Consider the following 22,260-nt stretch of genomic DNA (forward strand, 5'->3'; position numbering starts at 1 on the left):
TAAATGTGATCGATCATCTCTTCCTAAAGAAAAGCTAAACATGAATGAACATCTGAAGGTATGTTGAGGATAAATTACAACTTACTGTCAGGTATCATGTGGTGTAATTGCTCAATCAGTGTTTCAACGGCGAAAAGACCTCAATATAACTTCTTGTAAACTAAACAATATCGTGTAGCATCACATTTACCACAGGGAGTAATTCAGTGTCCACAGAATTTTATTCACTAGAGAAAACAACTCTTTCACTAAATATATGCACAATATTAGCCTATTTATTCATTATATTCTACTTAACCTGTTAATGACGTCTTGATTATTTAATGTATGTTTAAATAAACCTGTCATGAAAATGACAGACACTGTGTATAAATTATTATATTTCAACAACGAATTGGAGAAAAAACTATTTTATAATTAGATTTAGAAGTTATTGCAAAAACTGCCTTATGTGAAGTTTACATGTTTGCGTACTGTGTTATTTGAGTGTTGATTATTATACCTAAAAATAAATAGCAACTGAATTTAGGCTAATAGTTTTCTTTAATATTAATGTGCAAGTAAGGGCTCCTTATAGTTTACACCAATATCTTCAATAAACTTTTAGTTATAATTTAATTCATTTATGGACAGACACTTTTTTTCAGTAAACCACTGTTTAATAAAAATAAATAAAAAGCAATTTTGTAAAACTACTGTACCTGGCCGTGACTTCAAAACCGAGGTACGTACCGAACCGTCAGTTTTGTGTACCGTTACACCCCTAATATCTATATATATATATATTGAATCGATTGTAATATTGATTTTCCGTCCAAAGACGTTTCCATTTTCAACGCCCAAATATAGGCCAATCCACGGACAACTAACAGGCATTAGGATGCTTGTAAAGAGGGGCACAAGTCTATCTTTTTTATTAGTTTAATTAGTTTAAAATGAATAGTGTACATATTTGGTTAAAATCGATTCCCCATTTTCATTTTTGAAACTTGTGTTGGTTGGTCGGATCGATTGTGCAATCGATTTTCGAACGTAAAGTGACAGCCCTAATATATACATTTATATTTATATATCCATACATAGAACATCCATACATCCTCATCATGTGGAACAGTGCGTTTTTAGTGATTCACATCCATTTTTTGCGTGACGTAACAGCATTGCTATACAAGGCACAACATTTTTCAGTGAATCATCCATCCATCCACCTCCGCAGCATAAATACCACCTGTTTCAGAGTGCAGAGGGCCGCAAAACCTCGGAAAAACACACAGCTATCCTCATTAAAATGCAAACTCCCACAGTCTTGCAGCTAATTCTGCACCCTATACTTACACCCTTCCTCCACAGCATCCAGTGTTATTAGCATTATTTAAAGGTCCCATGGCATGAAATTTTCATTTTATGAGGTATTTCAACATTAATATGAGTTCCCCTAGCCTGAATATTGTCCCCAAGTGGATAGAAATGTTGATCGGTGTAAACCCGAGTTCTGGCTGTCTCTCTCTGCCTTTGAGAAAATGACAGGCCAGACTAGCCAATCCTGAAGTCTCCTGGTTTGACGTCCAAGCAGGAACGGTTTCCTCCCTTTCCTCCGCCCAGAGAATCTGGCACGCCCATGCAAACGCTCGAGAGATCATTAACGTTACTTGTGAACGAGTGAACTGGCAGTTTCTCAGTGTTTGGATGTACAAATGAAAATAGAAGTCTTTCTTCAGTTCCTTCTGATCTGTGATCATTGATTTCTGATGTGTAGCTAATTATTTATTATTCGTGCACACGCTGTGGCTTCTCTCTCTCCCGACAGAACGGTGTTTTCTATCTTGTGAGTCAGTGTTTTGTACGTCCTCGTCGCGTCTATCTGTTCTAAAATGTGCATACAGTCTTTTCTGTTTAACATCAGCAGTAACATCTTTAGAGATAAACCTCACACACGCCGAAGCTCGGCCTTCAACATCCCCGACCCCCAGTACTGCATCTGGCCCACAGCGGAGGCACCAAACGCGGCGTGAGATTAAGCAGAAGGGGGGTAAGCGTGAGGGTATGGCTAGCCAGCTTTCCCCACAATAAACTGGATTACATTCGATTACTGCTGTTGTGTCTTTGTTTGCGCTGTGTAAGTTACTCAATGCGCATCACTGACGCTTTTCATATGATAGGAAAATATCTAGAAATAATGCTTTAATCAAACTTACTAACTCGTTCATCTCGCTGTAATGGTACATTGCATGTGTTACAAAGTTGGTAGAATAATGATGAAGAGGACTCGGTGTGACTGGGACTCGTGTTTATTCAGAACTCTCAGATACAAACACAATAAACTCGCGCTGACAGACAACGCTCTCATAACTCAGTAGTTACTATAAATAACTTTGTTAGCAATCGCTCCGTCTCCGTGATGTCCTGTTCGCGAACGAATCATTCTTTTGAATCGGTTCTTTTTAGTGAACCGAACCAGTTCACCAAATCGGACTGAATCGTTCTAAACGGTTCGCGTCTCGAGTCAGCGCTGATCCATAATTTACTAACTTTCTGACATGAGTGACAGCCCCTCTGACTAGAAATAAACTAATAACCTGAAGTATATTCTAGTAACTACAACAGTTCACCCTGAACTGAGACATGCTGAGAGAACTGATGAGAAGTGAACACAGGTCCATCCGTCTCTCTGGCAGACTCGTGCCTGCTCGTGCCTCGTTAAACCACGCCCCCTCCGCTCATTTAAAATGCAAAGATGTCAGCCAATCACAACAGTGGGCGTTTTTCCTGAAGTCTCACAGCAGACACGCCTCTTGAAGCAGGGCAGTCAGCCACAGGGCAAACAGCAGTATAGAAAAAATGCCTTTTATTTCTAAATTATGACATTTTATGATGTAAAAATCATACTAACAATATAAGTACACCTCAGGAAACACTATAAAATAATAGAAAAATGCCATGCCATGGGACCTTTAAGGCAGTGTGCTAAATGGAAGTGAAGAGGACTCTCAGACTGTCCTCGGTTGAATCACCAGGAACAGTTCTTTGAAGAAATACAAGCTTACATTTCACAATAATTTGACATTAATCCGATCATAAATCTTCTCAAGCTGGTGGGGATACATTTTTATCCTCATCAAAAAAGTAGCTCTTGATTAAAGTGTATTAACAGGGGATCATTTAAAATATTGTTACTTTTAAACGTGCACATTTAGAGCCACTCAAACAATAAAAAAGTCAATATTTCAAGCCTAAGTGAACTGCATTACAAGATTAAAACATTAACAATTTATAACAATTAGAGATCACAGGGCATTTAGAATAGCAGTGCATATCGAATTCGGTGAAGGGAGCAGTGGGGTTTCTAAACCATGTGAAATAACAGCACACAAAAGTGTGTCAGCTCTTGGCTTGCGTAAAACGGCTGATCAAATCAAGAGTCAAATTCGGTTACAACGATCATCTCCTCACACGCTGGCCTTCTTGTCCTGCTCCATCATTCTGTACCACTGTGTCTGGACCACTTGATGGCTAATAAAATGAACACAGCCTTAACAGTGAGGAAGAGAGTCAAGGTGCCCTTCAAGCATATTATTTTAAAGCGATCATTGCCTTTAATTGAGCTTAACGGAACACTTCCTAATTCGATTATTTCATTCCTATTACCAAACAAAGCCATCATCAATGCATGCCCACTGATGCTAGACTGGGCAGCGATACAGCTCAGCAAACGCAACCCTCCCTACGGGGATGGCGAACTGAGCATCGCTATGTGACAGAGACGGGAATCTATAATCATGTCTCCTGCAAACTTCACCATCACATTGCTATTTTGAATGGAAAATGTATTCTCTTAATTATGTCTGTATATCTAGGTACATTTTAAATAAAGGCAAACCAGACGCTACTTCAAGTTTCATAGAAAAGCTGATGAAATATAAAAATCACACTGTTCCAGGGCACTTGACACTGGACTGACTCAGATCTAATAAATCTCATATGCACCCACCTCCGCAGTTTGTCTCTCTCTCGCTCGCTCTCTCTCTCTCTCTCTCTCTCTCTCTCTCTCACTGTCTTTCAGGATATAGCTTTCTGTCCTCCCCTAAGCATGACATCAAAACTAAATTACATTTATGTCAGACAGTAAGACGTTGACAAGTATAGACTTCTTTGTAGTTCAATAAACAACCTATTGATCTAAACTGACATGATGAAGAGATTTAGGCTCCCTTCCTCACACATGATTCTGCTAGATTTAAAAACAATCACATTTATGAAAAAGAAACAGAATAGTGGGAGCACACTGTTTATGGTTAAAGGGATTGGTTGGATAACCGATTTATTTATTTTTTCATTTAAAGTTCCTTTCTCTGTGGCATCTTTAGTTTAACAATATAAAACTCCTGATAAATAGAAGACTCCCATGATGCTTTAAGTATCACCGATAAGAGAAACCAAGAGAAAGAAGGTAAAAATGTAAAAGGATAATTCACGCAAAAATGAACATTTGTCCACTTAATCTCCCTTATGTCGTTCTAGTATGACTTTCACAACAGAAGATGGTTTAGAGAATGTTGGTAACCAAATAGTTTTGGCTACTAGGCCTACAGACTGCCATTGTATGGGCAATACACACTGATACATTTCTCAAAATATCATCTTTTGTGTTCCACAGAAGAAAGTAAGTTAAACTACATGAAGGTGACTCACCTTTCTTCTGTGAGTAAATGAGAGAGTTTACATTTTTTGGTACGAACTTTCACGTTACAAACAATTTGTTTCGTCCTTTCAGGTGTCATGTTAAAAATGGAATATCTTCAAACTTCAAAAATTATAGACTTCAAACCGACGCTCCAAGTCGTGGTTATCATAATAAAAGTTGAGCCAAAATCTGGCAAATGTTGTTCAAATAAATAAAGAAATAAGGAATTATAGCCTACTCATATCATTATAACTGCCGTGTATGGTCTCACAGAACCAATAGCCTGCTTCCTCCAGCAACAGATGTTAGATGCAGGTGATTTGCAAATAAATTAGCTTGCTGAAAACAGCCCATTCATCTGATGTGTCTGAATTTGATTCATAGCGCGTGCTGTATATTGATACATGATGCTACCTGTCACCGGTCTTTGTTACACTCAAAGAGACTGTAGCGCACCAGAGGCTGTACAATTGAAGTGTACGGCTATTTGAACCATCAATGTTAACACAAAACAAGACAAATAAAGAGAATAAATGTCTGTGAAGTGGCGAGCTAAATAAACGGATACCAGTAGAGAACACGCGGCGGGTTTCAGTCAATGCCATTTGCAACAAGAACATAATCTCACTAGGAATCTTGTGAACAAACCACAAAGCGCATATCATAATAATAAAACCTTACCTTAGGCTCTTCAGTTACAATTCATAAACACGGAGCGGTGAAGTAAATCCTTAAACGTTTCTGACAGTGTACGGAGAGGTGGTCGCACGAATGATACTGGAGTGGAGTCGGTCTGATCCGCACCTGACAGCGAGCCGTGGAGCTGCAGCGGAGGTACGTGTGCTGTTCAGCGATGCCGGAGCACCGACAAAACGCGGCGTGGAGTATGGCCAGTGGACTTCAGTGAGATGATTCGGAGAACAATCTCTCAATGAGAAATTAAAGAGATTAAAAGTCCATTTGTTGAATCATGAATGAAATGTTTTAAATGATGTTACTTTCTCAACATCTGAAATGTACCGGCAATATACACTCTAAAAAAAAAAAGGTTCTATATTGCACCAAAAATGGTTCTTGGCTCGTAATCATAGGGGAACCTTTTTTAGTGCTATATAGCACCAATTTTGGTGCTTCAGTGGTTCTTCAGCGGTTCTTCAGAGGTTCTTCAGCGGTTCTTCAGAGGTTCTTCACCGGTTCTTTGACTAAGGTGCTATATAGCACCTCTGAAGAACTGCTGAAGAACCACTGAAGCACCAAAATTGGTGCTATATAGCACTAAAAAAGGTTCCCCTATGATTACGAGCCTTTTTTTTTAGAGTGTAGGTGACTATAAGGAGTGAAGTAACATTTGACAGATTGTGTAAGTTAAAGGGTTAGTTCACCCACAAATGAAAATTCTGTCATTAATTACTTACCCTCATGTCGTTCGACACCTGTAAGACCTCTGTTCATCTTCGGAACAGAAATGAAGATATTTTAGTTGAAATCTGATGGCTCTGAAAGGCCTCCATTGGCACAATGGCACTTTACACTCTCAAGACCCTTAAAAGGTACTAAAGACGTTGTTACAAAGTCCATCTCACTACAGTGGTTCTAAAATAACTTTATGAATCGGCGAGAATAGTTTTTGTGCGCAAAAAAACCCTAAATAACGACTTACATAGTGATGACGATTTCAAAACAAGGCATCATGAAGCTTCGAAGCGTTATGAATCAGTGAGCCGAATCATGATTCGGATCGCGTGTCAAACCGCCAAACTGCTGAAATTTGGCGATTCAAACTGCTGATTCGACTCGCTGATTCATAACGCTTCGAAGCTTCATGATGCCTTGTTTTGAAATCGTCATCACTATGTAAGTCGTTATTTAGGGTTTTTTTGTGCACAAAAACTATTCTCGCCGATTCATAAAGTTATTTTAGAACCACTTTAGTGAGATGGACTTTGTAACGACGTCTTTAGTACCTTTTAAGGGTCTTGAGAGTGTAAAGTGCCATTGTGCCAATGGAGGCCTTTCAGAGCCATCAGATTTCAACTAAAATATCTTCATTTCTGTTCCGAAGATGAACGGAGGTCTTACGGGTGTCGAATGACATGAGGGTAAGTAATTAATGACAGAATTTTCATTTTTGGGTGAACTAACCCTTTAAAAAAAAAACTACCAACAGTACCATCAATGAATTTACAATTAGCTTTAAAACATTACATGATTTGCACGTGTGTGCACATTTCAATGTGTTTAATTTGTATTCGCCTATATCATTATCAGCATCTTTATAGCCTACCTGCTTTTTTACTGTTTTAATCATCATGAAAAACCCATAGATTCATAATAAAACCTAAATATACTGGCCTGGAGAATGACATTTGGATTTTAATCTGTGCATAATGCGTTTAAAACCCGGACATATTGGCTCATAAACCCATCAACATACTCTAGTACTCTGGTACTTTTCTAAATTGGGAATCCATGCCAGGTTTTAGATTTTGCCAACCGGATACTCTCCATCACAAACCATCATTGTATTACGTAGTCACAGCGCCTTACTTCAATTCCAAGAAGCAATATGATCATTTTAGCGTTCATCTTTTTTCTCCTTTAGTATTTCAAATTTCAAAATAGATAATATTGCCATCAATTATGTTACATGCTGAGCATGTTGTAAAGTTTGAATTAACATTTTATTTTGCAGAATGTATACATTCCACAATATTCCTAAAGAATGAAATGTGGATGATTCAGTTAGCCTAGCATTAATTCAGGGATGAAGGGGGGAAAAAACGAGAAGCAATTTAATATTCTGTAGGGTTCATTATACTAATAGATACAACAACAAAATAATGAAACAATGGTGATAGCAACAACACTCCAGAAGTCATGCCTCCAATTGCCCTTTTCCAAAATTTTACCCTGTAATCTTCACTCTCAGAAAAGAACGTGCAAAAATTGTGCCTTTAGGGGTACAACAGTCACCGGGGCAGTAACCTTAAAATGACATTTGTACCTTTTTCACCATTAAAAGGTGCATATTACCTTAGAGTAGCAATATAAAAAGGTACAAGTATGTCATTTTAAGGGCCCAGTGACAAGCTGTTGTACCCCTAAAGGTGTAATATTTGTTCTGAGAGTGTTTGGTTTACAGTCCAGCTGCATTTCTTAAAAGCACCGTAAGCAAAGTTGATCGTAGAGACCATTTGTGGCAATTTTTGAGAAATGCAGGCCAGATTTTTAACCAGATGCCAACATTCAAAAACATTGAAGGTTGAAACTGAATATGTTTTTACTAAACTGAATTTGACTGAATTTGGCAACCAATAAAAAGTACTATGACATTAAGCTTGCCCTTTGAAACAAATAACTAAAAATAAGACCAACATTATCTTCCTAAAGACACAAAATCTCTTGAAGACGTGTCATACTTGGCTTCAAAATAGCATTTATTTTAAGGAGCTGTCCAATTAGATCACATTGTTGGCTCTTAAAGTATCAGAGATGGCTGAATGGAGTCTTTCGGGGCCGTGATCGGGGCCAATGGGGGGTGGGGTGGGGGGCTGCTGAACAGTCTGTATGCAGAAGGTCAAAATGATCTGGCCCTTTCACGGAGCCCATGTCACTTGCATCCAATCAGGGAAGTGAATAGAACCAAATGAGAGGTTTCATAAGCTCCTTTTGCTGCTGCCATTCTTATTCTTAGTTAGACTCAGCATGCATTTGATCCTGTGGAGCCAAATTTACATCCGTGACATGAAAGGGGCTCATTTTCTTCCTTTTCATTGCTGATTCATATTGTAGCGTTCAAACGACTTGATGAGCGCTCTCTTTTTTTTCCGCAGAGAAGGTAGAACTCCGCCCCATACCACAAAAGTACTCTTTAAAATGCCAGTAAATTTTTAATCTATAATGTCCACTAACTTATGATATTTATGTTAAAAATGACAAGGCCTTCATTCATCTACGAGGGCCAATTAAAGAAAGGATGATTAACCATTACTTTGTTTAATCATTTGATCCGTTTTAGACTGAGAATAGTGTTATGCATCACATATTATTATTATTATTTATTTATTTGTTTAAAAAACTGTTTTTGCTCTATTGTATAATTTATATACAACCAGTACAACCCACACTCTAAAAAATGCTGGGTTAAAAATAACCCAAGTTGGATTGAAAATGGACTAACCCAGCAATTGGGTTGTTTTAACCCAGCGGTTGGGTTAAACCCAATTGCTGGGTTAGTCCATTTTCAATCCAATTTATTTTTAACCCAGCATTTTTTAGAGTGCACTCTTTAAAAAAAACATCTGAATTTTTGCAATATGAATTAAAAACATTTAAATTAATAAAGCACACTGACTTTAATTCTTGATTTATGAACTGATGTATCAAAGTTTTGAGTTTTATATTGAACATTTACATGCACTATATTGCCAAAAGTTTTGGGACGCCTGCCTTTGCATGCACGTGAACTTTAATGACATCCCATTCTTAATCCGTAGGGATTAATATGGAGTTGGCCCACCCTTTGCATCAATAACAGCTTCAACTCTTCTGGGAAGGCTTTCCACAAGGTTTAGGAGTGTGTTTATGGGGATCTTTGACCATTCTTCTAGAAGCGCATTTGTAAGGTCAGGCACTGATGTTGGACGAGGAGGCCTGGCTCTGCTCTAATTCATCCCAAAGGTGTTCTTTCGGGTTGAAGTCAGGCCAGTCAAGTTCCTCCACACCTAACTCGCTCATCCATGTCTTTATGGACCTTTTTTTGTGCACTGGTGCACAGTCATGTTGGAACAGGAAGGGGCCATCCCCAAACTGTTCCCACAAATTTGGGAACATGAAATTGTCCAAAATATCTTGGTATGCTGAAGCATTAAGAGTTCCTTTCACTGGAACTAAGGGGCCAACCCCAACCCCTCAAAAACAACCCCACACCATAATCCCCCCTTCATTAAACTTTACACTTGGCACAATGCAGTCAGGCAAGTACCGTTCTCCTGGCAACCGCCAAACCCAGATTCGTCCAACGGATTGCCAGACAGAGAAGTGTGATTCCTCACTCCAGAGAACAGGTCTCCACTGCTCTATAGAGTCCAGTGACAGCGTGCTTTACACCACTGCATTCAACGCTTTGCATTGCACTTGGTGATGTAAGGCTTGGATGCAGCTGCTCGCCCATGGAAACCCATTCCATGAAGGGCTTTACGCACTGTTCTTGAGCTAATCTCACACGAAGTTTGGAGGTCTGTAGCTATTGACTCTGCAGAAAGTTGGCATGCGCTGACCCTACTCTATGATTTTACCTGGCCTATCACTACGTGGCTGAGTTGATGTTGTTCCCAATTGCTTCCACTTTGTTATAATACCACTAACAGTTGACCGTGGAATATTTAGTAACAAGGAATTTTCACGAATGGACTTATTGCACAGGTGGCAAGTTATCACGGTACCACCCTTGAATTCACTGAGCTCCTGAGAGCGACCCATTCTTTCACAAATGTTTGTAGAAGCGTCTGCAGTTCTAGTGCTTGATCGTATACACCTGTAGCCATGGAAGTGGTTGGAACACTTGAATTCAATGATTTGGAGGGGTGTCCCAATACTTTTGGCAATATAGTGTATATACACCTCATAAATTGACTTCTGAGCAGTTAAATTAAACACCAGTGGAACAGTAAGTGTGGTGTTATAAGAAAAATGATTCTGCTCTGACACCTGGTGGTTTGAATGATCAGTTGCACATAAGTCACCCGATGTAATGGAAGGGCTCTTTTTTTTTTACACCTTGACTTCAGTGAAGGACAGGTCTGTTTTGGACAGTACATTTTTGAATAGACACATATTTTAAAGTCTTGACCGACAAAAATAAAGCTCCTAAAATATCCACTATCACTACCCGTTTGCCTACAACATGCCCCAATATAGCAGTGAATATTATGACATGAATAGACTATATAACGGAAATCTGCCCTTAAACAGTCTAAAATATAACATTTTCAGCTAAATATGAACAGTTAAACAATAATACAGTAACAATACACATTTTGTAATGAATATATAACTTTATAATAATTTAAATCAGTGACAAATTGCCTCGACCGACCTGACATTTATGAAAAATACACTTGCCCTAAAACAGTTCAAAATCGTGTACAAAATTAAAATAAAGTAAATAGATTTGGACAAATAAAGCAGCTAAATCAAATGATCTGAAACAGAGCCATCGATTGCAATTTTCCACTTCAGCCACCAGATGACAGCAACTGAATAATGCAACGAGGCCAAACGACGTAACGCATCAGTTTCACCATTAGCTACAGATGCCCAACTTGCGAATTAAAGGGACGGGAGGTGCGATTTTTTGATTTGTTCAAGTGTCCTCTGACAGACTCCTCCTGTGCTACCCGGAGACTATGTGGCCAAGCCCACTGGGATGAGATAGGTACTAGTACCAGCAGAGGAACTCTATATAAAGGCTTGACATAGTTTGGAGGAACAGTCGCTGGTCTTTTGCATTCGGGTCTTACAAGTGGAAGAGTGGAACACATCGAAAGACACAAAGAATCATGTGTCACGTCTGGGGTTATGGACAAACGAGGTAAGATCAGGATACCAAATTATTATCAGGATTAAATTGATGTGATTGTTGCTCAATTAATTTCAAATAGCCTATAATTTAGCAGTCATTAAAAGTATATCTATTTTTTTTTACATTCTACACTGAAAAACATTAACGCAACATCTAAACAGCTTTAAAAAGCGACCAAAGAATAGTTATCTTGATGCATTATGATTCATTAGGTATCTATATAAAGGAAAAGTATTTATTCATTATTATTAAACACAGCCCAGATAGCAAAATACACTCGGGCCAGTTCCGGTTTGATTCTCGACTGCCGGAGACTTACCCGTCGGCCCGCTTCCGTCTGCCGCACTCGGGCCGTATGCATGTTTACTCACTGCCCGATTCCGGCCCGAATCAATCGGGCCAGATGCGGCAGCCGTTAACTTGCCGACGCTGCCGCAATCAAGCCGGAATCGGGCCGTCACTAATGCGTACTGCCCGCCAAAGCTGGCCCGATTAATTCTTGCCATGTTATTATGAAATGTCTACCTTTATTAATGTTAATTGAATAACCTTTATACCACTTTTGTGTTGATATGACAGCAAATGGATAATGTGATACAAAACATTTAGGCTATAATAAAACTTTTGAAGAAAATGAAAACATAACTTAAAACATATTTTTAATCCGAATATTGTTGCAAATGATATAAAAACAAAGGACAGAAATATGAAGAAACTATATTTATTTAGAAAATTGCACATTTATCAAGAAACAACTTTAAACACAACCAAAAAAAAATATTAAAGTGCACAAGTATAAGTTCAAAGAAACTTGAATACAAAAGTTTTGTAAAAAGGCACACATTTTAAATAAAAAAATAAAAAATGGATATATATATTTAAAATTATACAAGTATGAAGAAACATCTTAAAACACCTATTGTAAATAAATAAATACTTAAACTAGATTATATTGAAAAAATAAAAAAAAGGTATATGTGTTATATGGTAATGGTAAACTAAAATGGTATCAAGAACTATCTTTAAACACCTATTTGTCAAGAAAATGTAATCTAAAAAAAAACCCCCACGATAATACTAATTAAAAAAACACGCATATAAATAAAATAGTGCAAAAAAAAAAAAGAAAAAGAAAAAAGAAAGAAATACTTAAACACCTATTTTTATACCTGTCATTACAAATATAAAAAAAGAAAAGAATTGATCAAAGTAATTTACACATTAAACACGTTAGCCTTCGCTCTTTCCTTCCTTCCTCCATCTCTGTCAGGAGCAAGTTGTAAGCTATAAAACTAAATAAGCTATACAAAAGCAAAATGAGATTAATTGAGATGAATAAAATGTTTTGTCTGCATGTTAACCTTAAATAAAAAAGAGGTTACACCGATAAAAAATATTTCTAAATGTAAAATCATCTCCTCGAGATAACAGCTGCACGTATCCACGGTGTATATTTGCTGTCCATGTATCTCGCAAGGAATGTAAACACACTTTTGTTGTGCGTTGGCACTACGTTGTTATCTTCATATGCTCGGCTTTTCATCTTTTTCTCTCGCTCTGTCATTTCAGGGCCAGAAAATGGACCCAGGCAGTCTCCCATTGATATCGTACCCACCCAAACACAACATAACCCTTCTCTGAAGAGTCTCAAATTGAAGTATGACCCCGCCACCGCTAATGTCATCTTCAACAATGGCCATTCATTCCAAGTGGATTTCGCTGATGACGACAACAGCTCAAGTTAGTCTACTACTGCTTTTTGTGCTTATATTTTCAACCTCTATTAATAAGAGACAGCTGAGAATGTATTTATTTATTTGCATGTTACCTTGGCATAGTCAGATATTTATCAACATTCTTGGGATTTTGTCAGGACACGTTTTGGTTTAATTTTATGAGCATGTACTAAAATATTAATCTTTTGTCCTTGAACCCATAACAAGTGTAAAAAATCTGCATGTAAAAACACTTGATCATTCAATTCTGTCAACCATGATGCTTTAGTATATAAACAGCTCAATATTCAGCTGTGAAAGTCCTCTACCACACCTTCTCCTTCCCTATTTCTATCCATTCAGCACTAACTTCATTTATTAACAAGTCCAGGGCGACTTAAGTCCTCTCCATCTCAGGACAATGAGGCTTATACGTGAACTTATGAACTCGTGAATTTCTATTACCGTGTCATTGTACACTACAGCTTTGCCTCTCACTGAAATCCCTTTCAGTTTACTCCAATTTATCTACATGAAATCTTCAAATGATGCAAAACTGTTATATGAGCAGTGAATGTGTCCCTTCCTCTGCTAGTGGAAATCAGGGACTCAAGTGCTAATGTATTCTATTATGAGAGAAAGAATAGAGCCACATATCAATGCTGTATGCCACGGTCGCTCAATGAGAGCAACATGTGCTGAATTTTAATGACCATTTGAAGAGGGGACTCACACATAATTATGCTTGGAAAAGATGTGTTTTAAAGAATTCTACATAAACACTATTAAATAAAACTAACACATAACACCTTCTGCATACAAAATGCGTGCTGAAAAGAGATGAAAGAAGGAGCTAATTGAAATATTAGGCGTGAATATTGAATATGGTAGTCCACTCACGCTAACATGCCCAGCAGGCAACCTTTCAGTCTACCAAGGAAGTAGAGAATTACATGTCATTAAGGATGCATAACATATATTCGTACAATATGATCTGAACTTATAATTCATTATATAATATTCATTATATTATATTTAAAAGGAATAGTTCACCCCAAAATGAAAATTAGACCTCAAGTCATCCTAGGTGTATATGACTCTTCTTTCGGACGAATACAATCAGAGTTATATTACAAAAGTCCAGGCTAATCCAAGCTTTATAATAGCAGTAATTGTTGCTCTGTTTTTGAAGTCCATAAAAATGCATCTGTCCGTCAAATAGTGCGCCACACGGCTCTTGGGGGTTAATAAAGGCCTAATAAACACTGTATAAAAAAATAAATAAAAAAATCGTAAAAAGGTAAATGACTGGCAGCTACGGCTGCCAAACAAACCATAAAATTAAGGTAAAATATCTTAATTCAAATAAAGTGCAAAAACAATAATTTTACATTAAAAGTTTAGTGAAAAAGTTATTTTACAGATTTTTTCCTTGTTTAAATTTAGATATTTTACGGTGTTTGTTTGGCAGCCGTAGCTGCCAGTCATTTACCGTTTTTTTACAGTGTAAAACTGTTATTTTACTGATTTTTCCTAGATTATTATGATTGATTAACACCTTCAATAAAGTGACAGTATTAAATTCTGCAAAAAAAGTTTACAATAAAAAAAAACATTCAATAAAGTGTTAAGTTTACAGTTTTATTTTGGAAGACAAAAATACAGTCTGTAAATACATTACATAATACATTTCAAATACAGAGAACAGTTTCATCAAATTTTTAAAGTTGAATACAATTTCAAACTGAAAATAAAAGTACAAAACTGATACATTTACAAGATTGTCACGGATTCACTATTGATTCTAAAACTTGTATTATTCAGATGTAAATTTATGTAAACAAATTTTTCAGAGCCCCCAGGAGGATTTGAAAAACTAAAAATTGCATTTCTCTTGTAAATTAGGGTTACTAATATCATGATGAGGTCATGATTTCACCTTATAACAAAATAACAAATTGTGCCATATACTGTTTTGTATTTACTTTGTATTTTCCAAATAAGTTTTATATTGTTTTCCTCTATATTCAACTGACCCCCGAGGGCTCCATATAGCTCTGATAATATATGTGGACAAACATTTACCTTTTAATTCAGAATCCAAGCTATATAGTGTAATAAGAAATATAAATCAAACATACAACAGGTCCATGATTCTGCACCAGAAGGGACAGACACAGCAGATGATGAGCAATCCTCTTCCAAATCTCCAATAATCAGCTGGATCTGTAAAAGAAAAATACATTGATTCACTGAAAAGGCCTTAAAAAGGGAGGATTTTGTTTTTGTGCCTTTCCTTTAAACAACATTTGACATGGAGATATTCTGGCTATATGAACAGAGTCCGCTCAGCTTTGAGATGGTTATTGGTAATTATTATCCATAAAATTTGGTCCAATGTAGCTTGGTTACCAACATTATTCAAAATATTTTGTTTCACAGAAGAAAGTCATACAAGTTTGATAAGATATGAGGGTGATAAAACGATGAGGGAGTTTTCGTTTTGAGTGAGCAATGCTTTTAAACTCAAGAAGGTACGTTTGAACCAGAGTTGTGCCTTGAGTTTGTGAGGACAGAGGAATCTTATGCAAGTAAAAGTTTATTTAGAATCAACAGCGAGAAAGATAGAGTCTAATTCCAATCTGGCTCTCAGAAAACTCAGAAGTTGAGGCACAATCCAGAACGGTCTCAGGAACTCAGATGTTGATGCATACTCCAGAATGGGTCTCAGGAACTCAGAACAGTGAGGAGTACCGCTCACGCCCAAAACGGATCTTGTCTAAAAAATGAGACACACCGAAGAGCGGGAAAAAAACATTAATTGTTCACTGATGTGTACAGTACCGAGTTCCAGGAGTTGTCAGCCCCAGTCTAAAAACAAGACTCGCTGACAGAAGATGAATCCGACTAGTCCGGAAGGAAATAATCCAAGGAAGCGTCACACTGTGTACTCACAATAATGCCGGGAGAGAGCTGAAGCCGAGGTGTACATAATTCCCCACTGAGTCATGGAGACAAAACATAGTGGAAAACAAGAAAACACGATCAAAGACCAACAAAAGTCACGCACGGCATGGCAGCGAACACCCGGGAGAAACACAACGAACACGCACAGAACACAGCACACCCGGACCTAAAATAGAGAGAAACAAACACACAACAGCTGTGGAAAACAATCAGGGATAACGAGGAGGGAGGAGACCGAGTGCACACATGGAACACAAAAGGTAAACAAACAAAAAGAGCAATCGATCACACCGGAATCCTGACAGAGTTGCCTGTGTTCACATTTCCACACACATATGGCGTTCCGATGGGTTCTTTAATATGACTTTGCAACATACACTCGTCTCAACGAACGTCTCACTCAACGTCTTAATTTTTTTTTTATTCTGCTATTTATTTCATTCAATTTAAGACGCAGACGAGGCGTAGACGTGACGTAGACGTCACGCAAATCACGTGTGGCAGTGAAGTGTCCACTCAGACGTTACACGTCATTCACGTGTAGCAGTGAAGTTATAATTGAATTTTTTCGCTAACACGTAGTATAACACGCTACTCAACACGGCTCAGTGCAGTGTGTCAGCGAATGCACAATTTTATGGCGTTCCGATGGGTTCTTTAATATGACTTTGCAACATGCACTCGTCTCAACGAACGTCTCACTCAACGTCTTAACTTTTTTTTTTTCCTGCTATTTATTCCATTCAATTTAAGACGCAGACGAGGCGTAGACGTGACGTAGACGTCACGCAGACGTCACGCAAATCACGTGTGGCAGTGAAGTGTCCACTCAGACGTTACGCGTCATTCACGTGTAGCAGTGAAGTTATAATTAATTTTTTTCGCTAACACGTAGTATAACACGCTACTCAACACGGCTCAGTGCAGTGTGTCAGCGAATGCACTGCACAATTTACTTTCACTTCACTCATTCCTCTCAATGAACGTGACATTTGCGTCTGCTTATACCGTGACGTCTGCGTCTGTGATTTTATTTGAGTGTGTAAATGCGTGTGTGAATTCTTGTTTAATCCCACAAAGATAATACGTGGGGAAACGTTTTTGATAGCCTTTATAGGCCTATATATATATATATATATATATATATATATATATATATATATATATATATATATATATATATATATATATATATATATATATATATATATATATAATTATTATTGGGGTTGTTATTGTGTTTTTATCATGTATAATTTTAATGTAGCCTACTACAACACTAGTTGGACAACAGTGATCGCCAACTCGATCAGGATTGCATTTACTGGCAAATAAAGAATATAATAGAATAGTATGTTTGATATCCGAGATAATAGCCTACATGCAATAACTATTATAAACACAAAACAGTTTATGTCCTATGCCTCGCTATTTTACTGTAGTTCGTCGATTATTTCTTTAGGCCTATTTCTTTATTTAATTTTCGTAATAGCAGCATAATTAACCATTTGCCGTGTTTCGTTATGCTATATTGTTTAGTTATCAGCATTTTTATTCCTAATGTTCAGCTTTACATATTAGTTATTGAACAGTTCATTTATTTAGCTTATTGTTCAATTGCAGTCATGAAGGTTTTACTAGTATTATAATAAGACTTTTTATCATGCAAACATTCCTGGCTCCCATGGCCGGCCCTGACCAATTTGCTGCCCTAGCCAAAATTTGACTTGGTGCCCCGTGTATCAAGGTTTAGCACTACATGTTATCAGTCTAAGAAGTTGTGGAAACATTGGCACTGTTTAATTTTTGTAATGCATTGATGGGTTTTTTATTTTTATTGTTATTGATTTATATGATGTCCAGTCCATTCTACCCCATCATTATATTCATGATATTATTATTTTTATTTTTTTTAAAGGCTGATTATAGATAAACTATACAAAAATAGCACCTATGCCACATTACAGCCTAAACACAAATAGCAAGAGTAATTTCATCTCATTCATGCAGAAACTATTCATTGAGAAGTGTCTGTTTTCCAGTAGATGGCAGCAATCTTCCACTAAACTATGCACATTCATGTTTTCACCATGAATTAAACTGAGAAATTTAGATATTTAATGTGAATTTTTCATAAAATTTGGGTATTTTAAATAAATCTGTAGGCTATATAAATATCATTACTAATTTCTGCAAATACATTTTAAAATTGCCATATGTCCCCTTAAAACTGCACCACTGCAGAGTAAAAATATTAGGCTATAAAAAAAAAAAGATATTACATGCGTTTAACGGATATGATTTTTTTTTACAAAATCACAGCTGTGGCCTCTGGAGAACCCAGAACTCGACCAAGGAGTTTGAATGTTACTGCTCAGCAGACTGCTTCATCTGTGACGGCAATCACTATAGCCCCAAGGACAACTATTCATAAAGTTAAATATTAATGGTCACTTGAGTGGCAACTGCTTGATCTGACTGCTGTGATCAGTTTGTATAGTAAACTTAAATTCAGGTTTTTTTTTTTTTTGTATGTACATATTTGCAGACACTAAACAGCAAATTAAGAGGAACCTTATGTACAGATCACTGTGGGAAAATGAGAATAGCCATTAAATAATTTCTTACCAAATATCATTAAGAACTTTTTTATTTTGACATCTGACAAGATTTATTTTCTTGGTGCTCTTATTATGTTTGCATTTTCCCCTGAATGTGATCTGGTATTTTAATTTGTTTACCAGTGTTGGGGAGTAGTTAACTACAAGTAGCTAAGCTACTAATTTAACTACATTTTTCAGTAGCTTGTCAGTAGCTCAGTTGCTTTTAAAACAATGTAGCTTTTCCAGTAGCTAACTACTTTTTCCAGCAAGTAGCGGTGTAGCGCGACCAAAAGCTACATTTGCCATCTATTGTTTCTATTGGCTTTACAGTTCACAGAGAAGAGATCGTCTGATGATTATGTAAAGGACGTACAGGAGTGGGTTGATAACTTCACACAAATTGACTAGTAAAGGTTACACTTGATTTATACAAACAAAAAATTAAAACGCTGTTTGCGTCGAAGACTTCAAGCACATACAGGTGAATAATAGCCTTTTTAAATTGATTATCCTGATATATATATATATATATATATATATATATATATATATATATATATATATATATATATATATATATATATATATATATATATATATATATATATATATAAATATACAGTGAGGAAAATAAGTATTTGAACACCCTGCTATTTTGCAAGTTCTCCCACTTGGAAATCATGGAGGGGTCTGAAATTGTCATCGTAGATGCATGTCCACTGTGAGAGACATAATCTAAAAAAAAAAAAAATCCAGAAATCACAATATATGATTTTTGATATGATACAGCTGCAAATTAGTATTTGAACACCTGTCTATCAGCTAGAATTCTGACCCTCAAAGACCTGTTAGTCTGCCTTTAAAATGTCCACCTCCACTCCATTTATTATCCTAAATTAGATGCACCTGTTTGAGGTCATTAGCTGCATAAAGACACCTGTCCACCCCATACAATCAGTAAGAATCCCACTACTAACATGGTCAAGACCAAAGAGCTGTCCAAAGACACTAGAGACAAAATGGTACACCTCCACAAGGCTGGAAAGGGCTACGGGGAAATTGCCAAGCAGCTTGGTGAAAAAAGGTCCAGTGTTGGAGCAATCATTAGAAAATGGAAGAAGCTAAACATGACTGTCAATCTTCCTCGGACTGGGACTCCATGCAAGATCTCACCTCGTGGGGTCTCAATGATCCTAAGAAAGGGGAGAAATCAGCCCAGAACTACAGGAGGAGCTGGTCAATGACCTGAAAAGAGCTGGGACCACCGTTTCCAAGGTTACTGTTGGTAATACACTAAGACGTCATGGTTTGAAATCATGCATGGCACGGAAGGTTCCCCTGCTTAAACCAGCACATGTCCAGACCCGTCTTAAGTTTGCCAATGACCATTTGGATGATCCAGAGGAGTCATGGGAGAAAGTCATGTGGTCAGATGAGACCAAAATAGAACTTTTTGGTCATAATTCCACTACACGTGTTTGGAGGAAGAATGATGATGAGTACCATCCCAAGAACACCATCCCTACTGTGAAGCATGGGGGTGGCAGCATCATGCTGTGGGGGTGTTTTTCTGCTCATGGGACAGGGCGACTGCACTGTATTAAGGAGAGGATGACCGGGCCATGTATTGCGAGATTTTGGGGAACAACCTCCTTCCCTCAGTTAGAGCATTGAAGATGGGTCGAGGCTGGGTCTTCCAACATGACAATGACCCGAAGCACACAGCCAGGATAACCAAGCTCTGTAAGAAGCATATAAAGGTTCTGGCGTGGCCTAGCCAGTCTCCAGACCTAAACCCAATAGAGAATCTTTGGAGGGAGCTCAAACTCTGTGTTTCTCAGCGACAGGCCAGAAACCTGACTGATCTAGAGAAGATCTGTGTGGAGGAGTGGGCCAAAATCCCTCCTGCAGTGCAAACCTGGTGGAAAACTACAGGAAACGTTTGACCTCTGTAATTGCAAACAAAGGCTACTGTACCAAATATTAACATTGATTTTCTCAGGTGTTCAAATACTTATTTGTAGCTGTATCATACAAATAAATAGTTTAAAAAAATCATACATTGTGATTTCTGGATTTTTTTTTTAGATTATGTCTCTCACAGTGGACATGCACCTACGATGACAATTTCAGACCCCTCCATGATTTCCAAGTGGGAGAACTTGCAAAATAGCAGGGTGTTCAAATACTTATTTTCCTCACTGTATCTGTATATATATATATATATATATATATATATATATATATATATATATATATATATATATATATATATATATATATATATATATATATATATGCATTTTTGTCTACTCCAGTATATCCAAGTTGCTTATATTTTGTTCTTGCATTGATGTGACATGACTTTTGTAGCAATTTTGCACTTTGACAGTCAGTTTGAGATATAGACTACATTTGAGTATTGAATATTTGGATAGTTTACGAAATAAAACTTTACTCTTATCATAATTGTATTGCATTGTGTTGTTTTAAACCCCAAACACTTAACTTAAAACATTCTTCATTAAAGATTATTCAGTTATTTTGTAAATATGCAATTTAATAAAAAAAATCAAAGTAGTTTCGATGTAGCTAGCTACATTTTGGTAGTAACTTGTAGTGTATCTAACTATTTTAGAAGGGAAGCTTGATTGTAGTTTAACTACTTTCATGTATAAGTAGCTTGTAGCTTGTCAAACTACAGTTTCAGAGTGGCTTCCCCAACACTGTTGTTTACAGACCTTGTTGTACCTTGAGGATTAAAACTACAGAGATAATTACTCGACTCATTTTTGCTTCCACTCAACAGCAAATATTAAAATGGCTATAAAATAAAATGGAATAAAATAAAATTTAAAATGTTCTATATAACACATTAAAAAATAATACTTCTGGTGGCAACATGCTTTTAATATATCAAATTTTGGTTTAAATGTTCTAAAATCGTGTGATTTAAAATGTTAACTGTTTTGCATGTAGAGAGAAACGGACTTATTCATCAATAATTTCGTATTACCATTTATTATCAGTACTACTACTACACAGGTTAGAACATCTCAATACCATAAGACCAGCGCATGCGCATTTTAATTTCAGAGATCGGTATTGCGCATGCGTATATGACATCGCGCTACAGCTAAGGGTATCTCGAAGTTTTAATTTGTAGCCTACTAGGTTACTAGTTGCAGGAATGGAAGCAGATTTCGCGTAAGTTTCTTAAGACATAGTAGCTGTAATTTATTGACAAAATATTATTTTTTTTTCCAGCATATTTGTTATCATTGTTTAGCTGTCTATCAGGCCTAGGTCGTTGTTTCAGTTTAGGCTTCAGTTAGGTTTGTGGCTTGAGAACGCCAACATTGAAATACTATTTAAACGAATTATAAGTCTATCTATCTAATATTGTCAAGTAGGGTAAACATATTAATGCTGCCTTCACGTGCTCTCGGGATTATCGTAAATACGAGTTTCCTTGGTACAAATTGCACATGAACGCCCTCACATTTTGAAACTTGAAGGCAATGAGCTCGTAATCACGGAATTATCAAATTTCCGATAGCACGTGAAGGCAGCATAAGGTCACCAAAGTATACATGGAGACATTTTCGTGCACAGGGTATTGGTTTCAGTACAATAAGTTATGTTAAAATAAAAGATTAAGCTCTCACACAATAATATTTTATTTTAAATGACAAAAGCATTTCATTTAAG

The 22,260-nt window shown here is 36.9% G+C and overlaps 1 pseudogene across 1 annotated transcript in view; it reads left to right on the forward strand.

Annotated features, from left to right (window-relative positions):
* Window positions 1–11,260: 11,260 nt before the first annotated feature.
* LOC307127955 (carbonic anhydrase-like) overlaps window positions 11,261–22,260 on the forward strand; it is a 79,592-nt pseudogene continuing 68,592 nt past the window's right edge. The window contains exons 1-2 of the transcript in view: window positions 11,261–11,273; window positions 12,834–13,004. The product of the transcript in view is annotated as a carbonic anhydrase-like (transcript). The remainder of the gene's footprint in view (window positions 11,274–12,833; window positions 13,005–22,260) is intronic.

Source organism: Gobio gobio (assembly GCF_949357685.1).
Source record: "Gobio gobio genome assembly, chromosome: 6".
Taxonomy (NCBI): Eukaryota; Metazoa; Chordata; class Actinopteri; order Cypriniformes; family Gobionidae; genus Gobio; species Gobio gobio.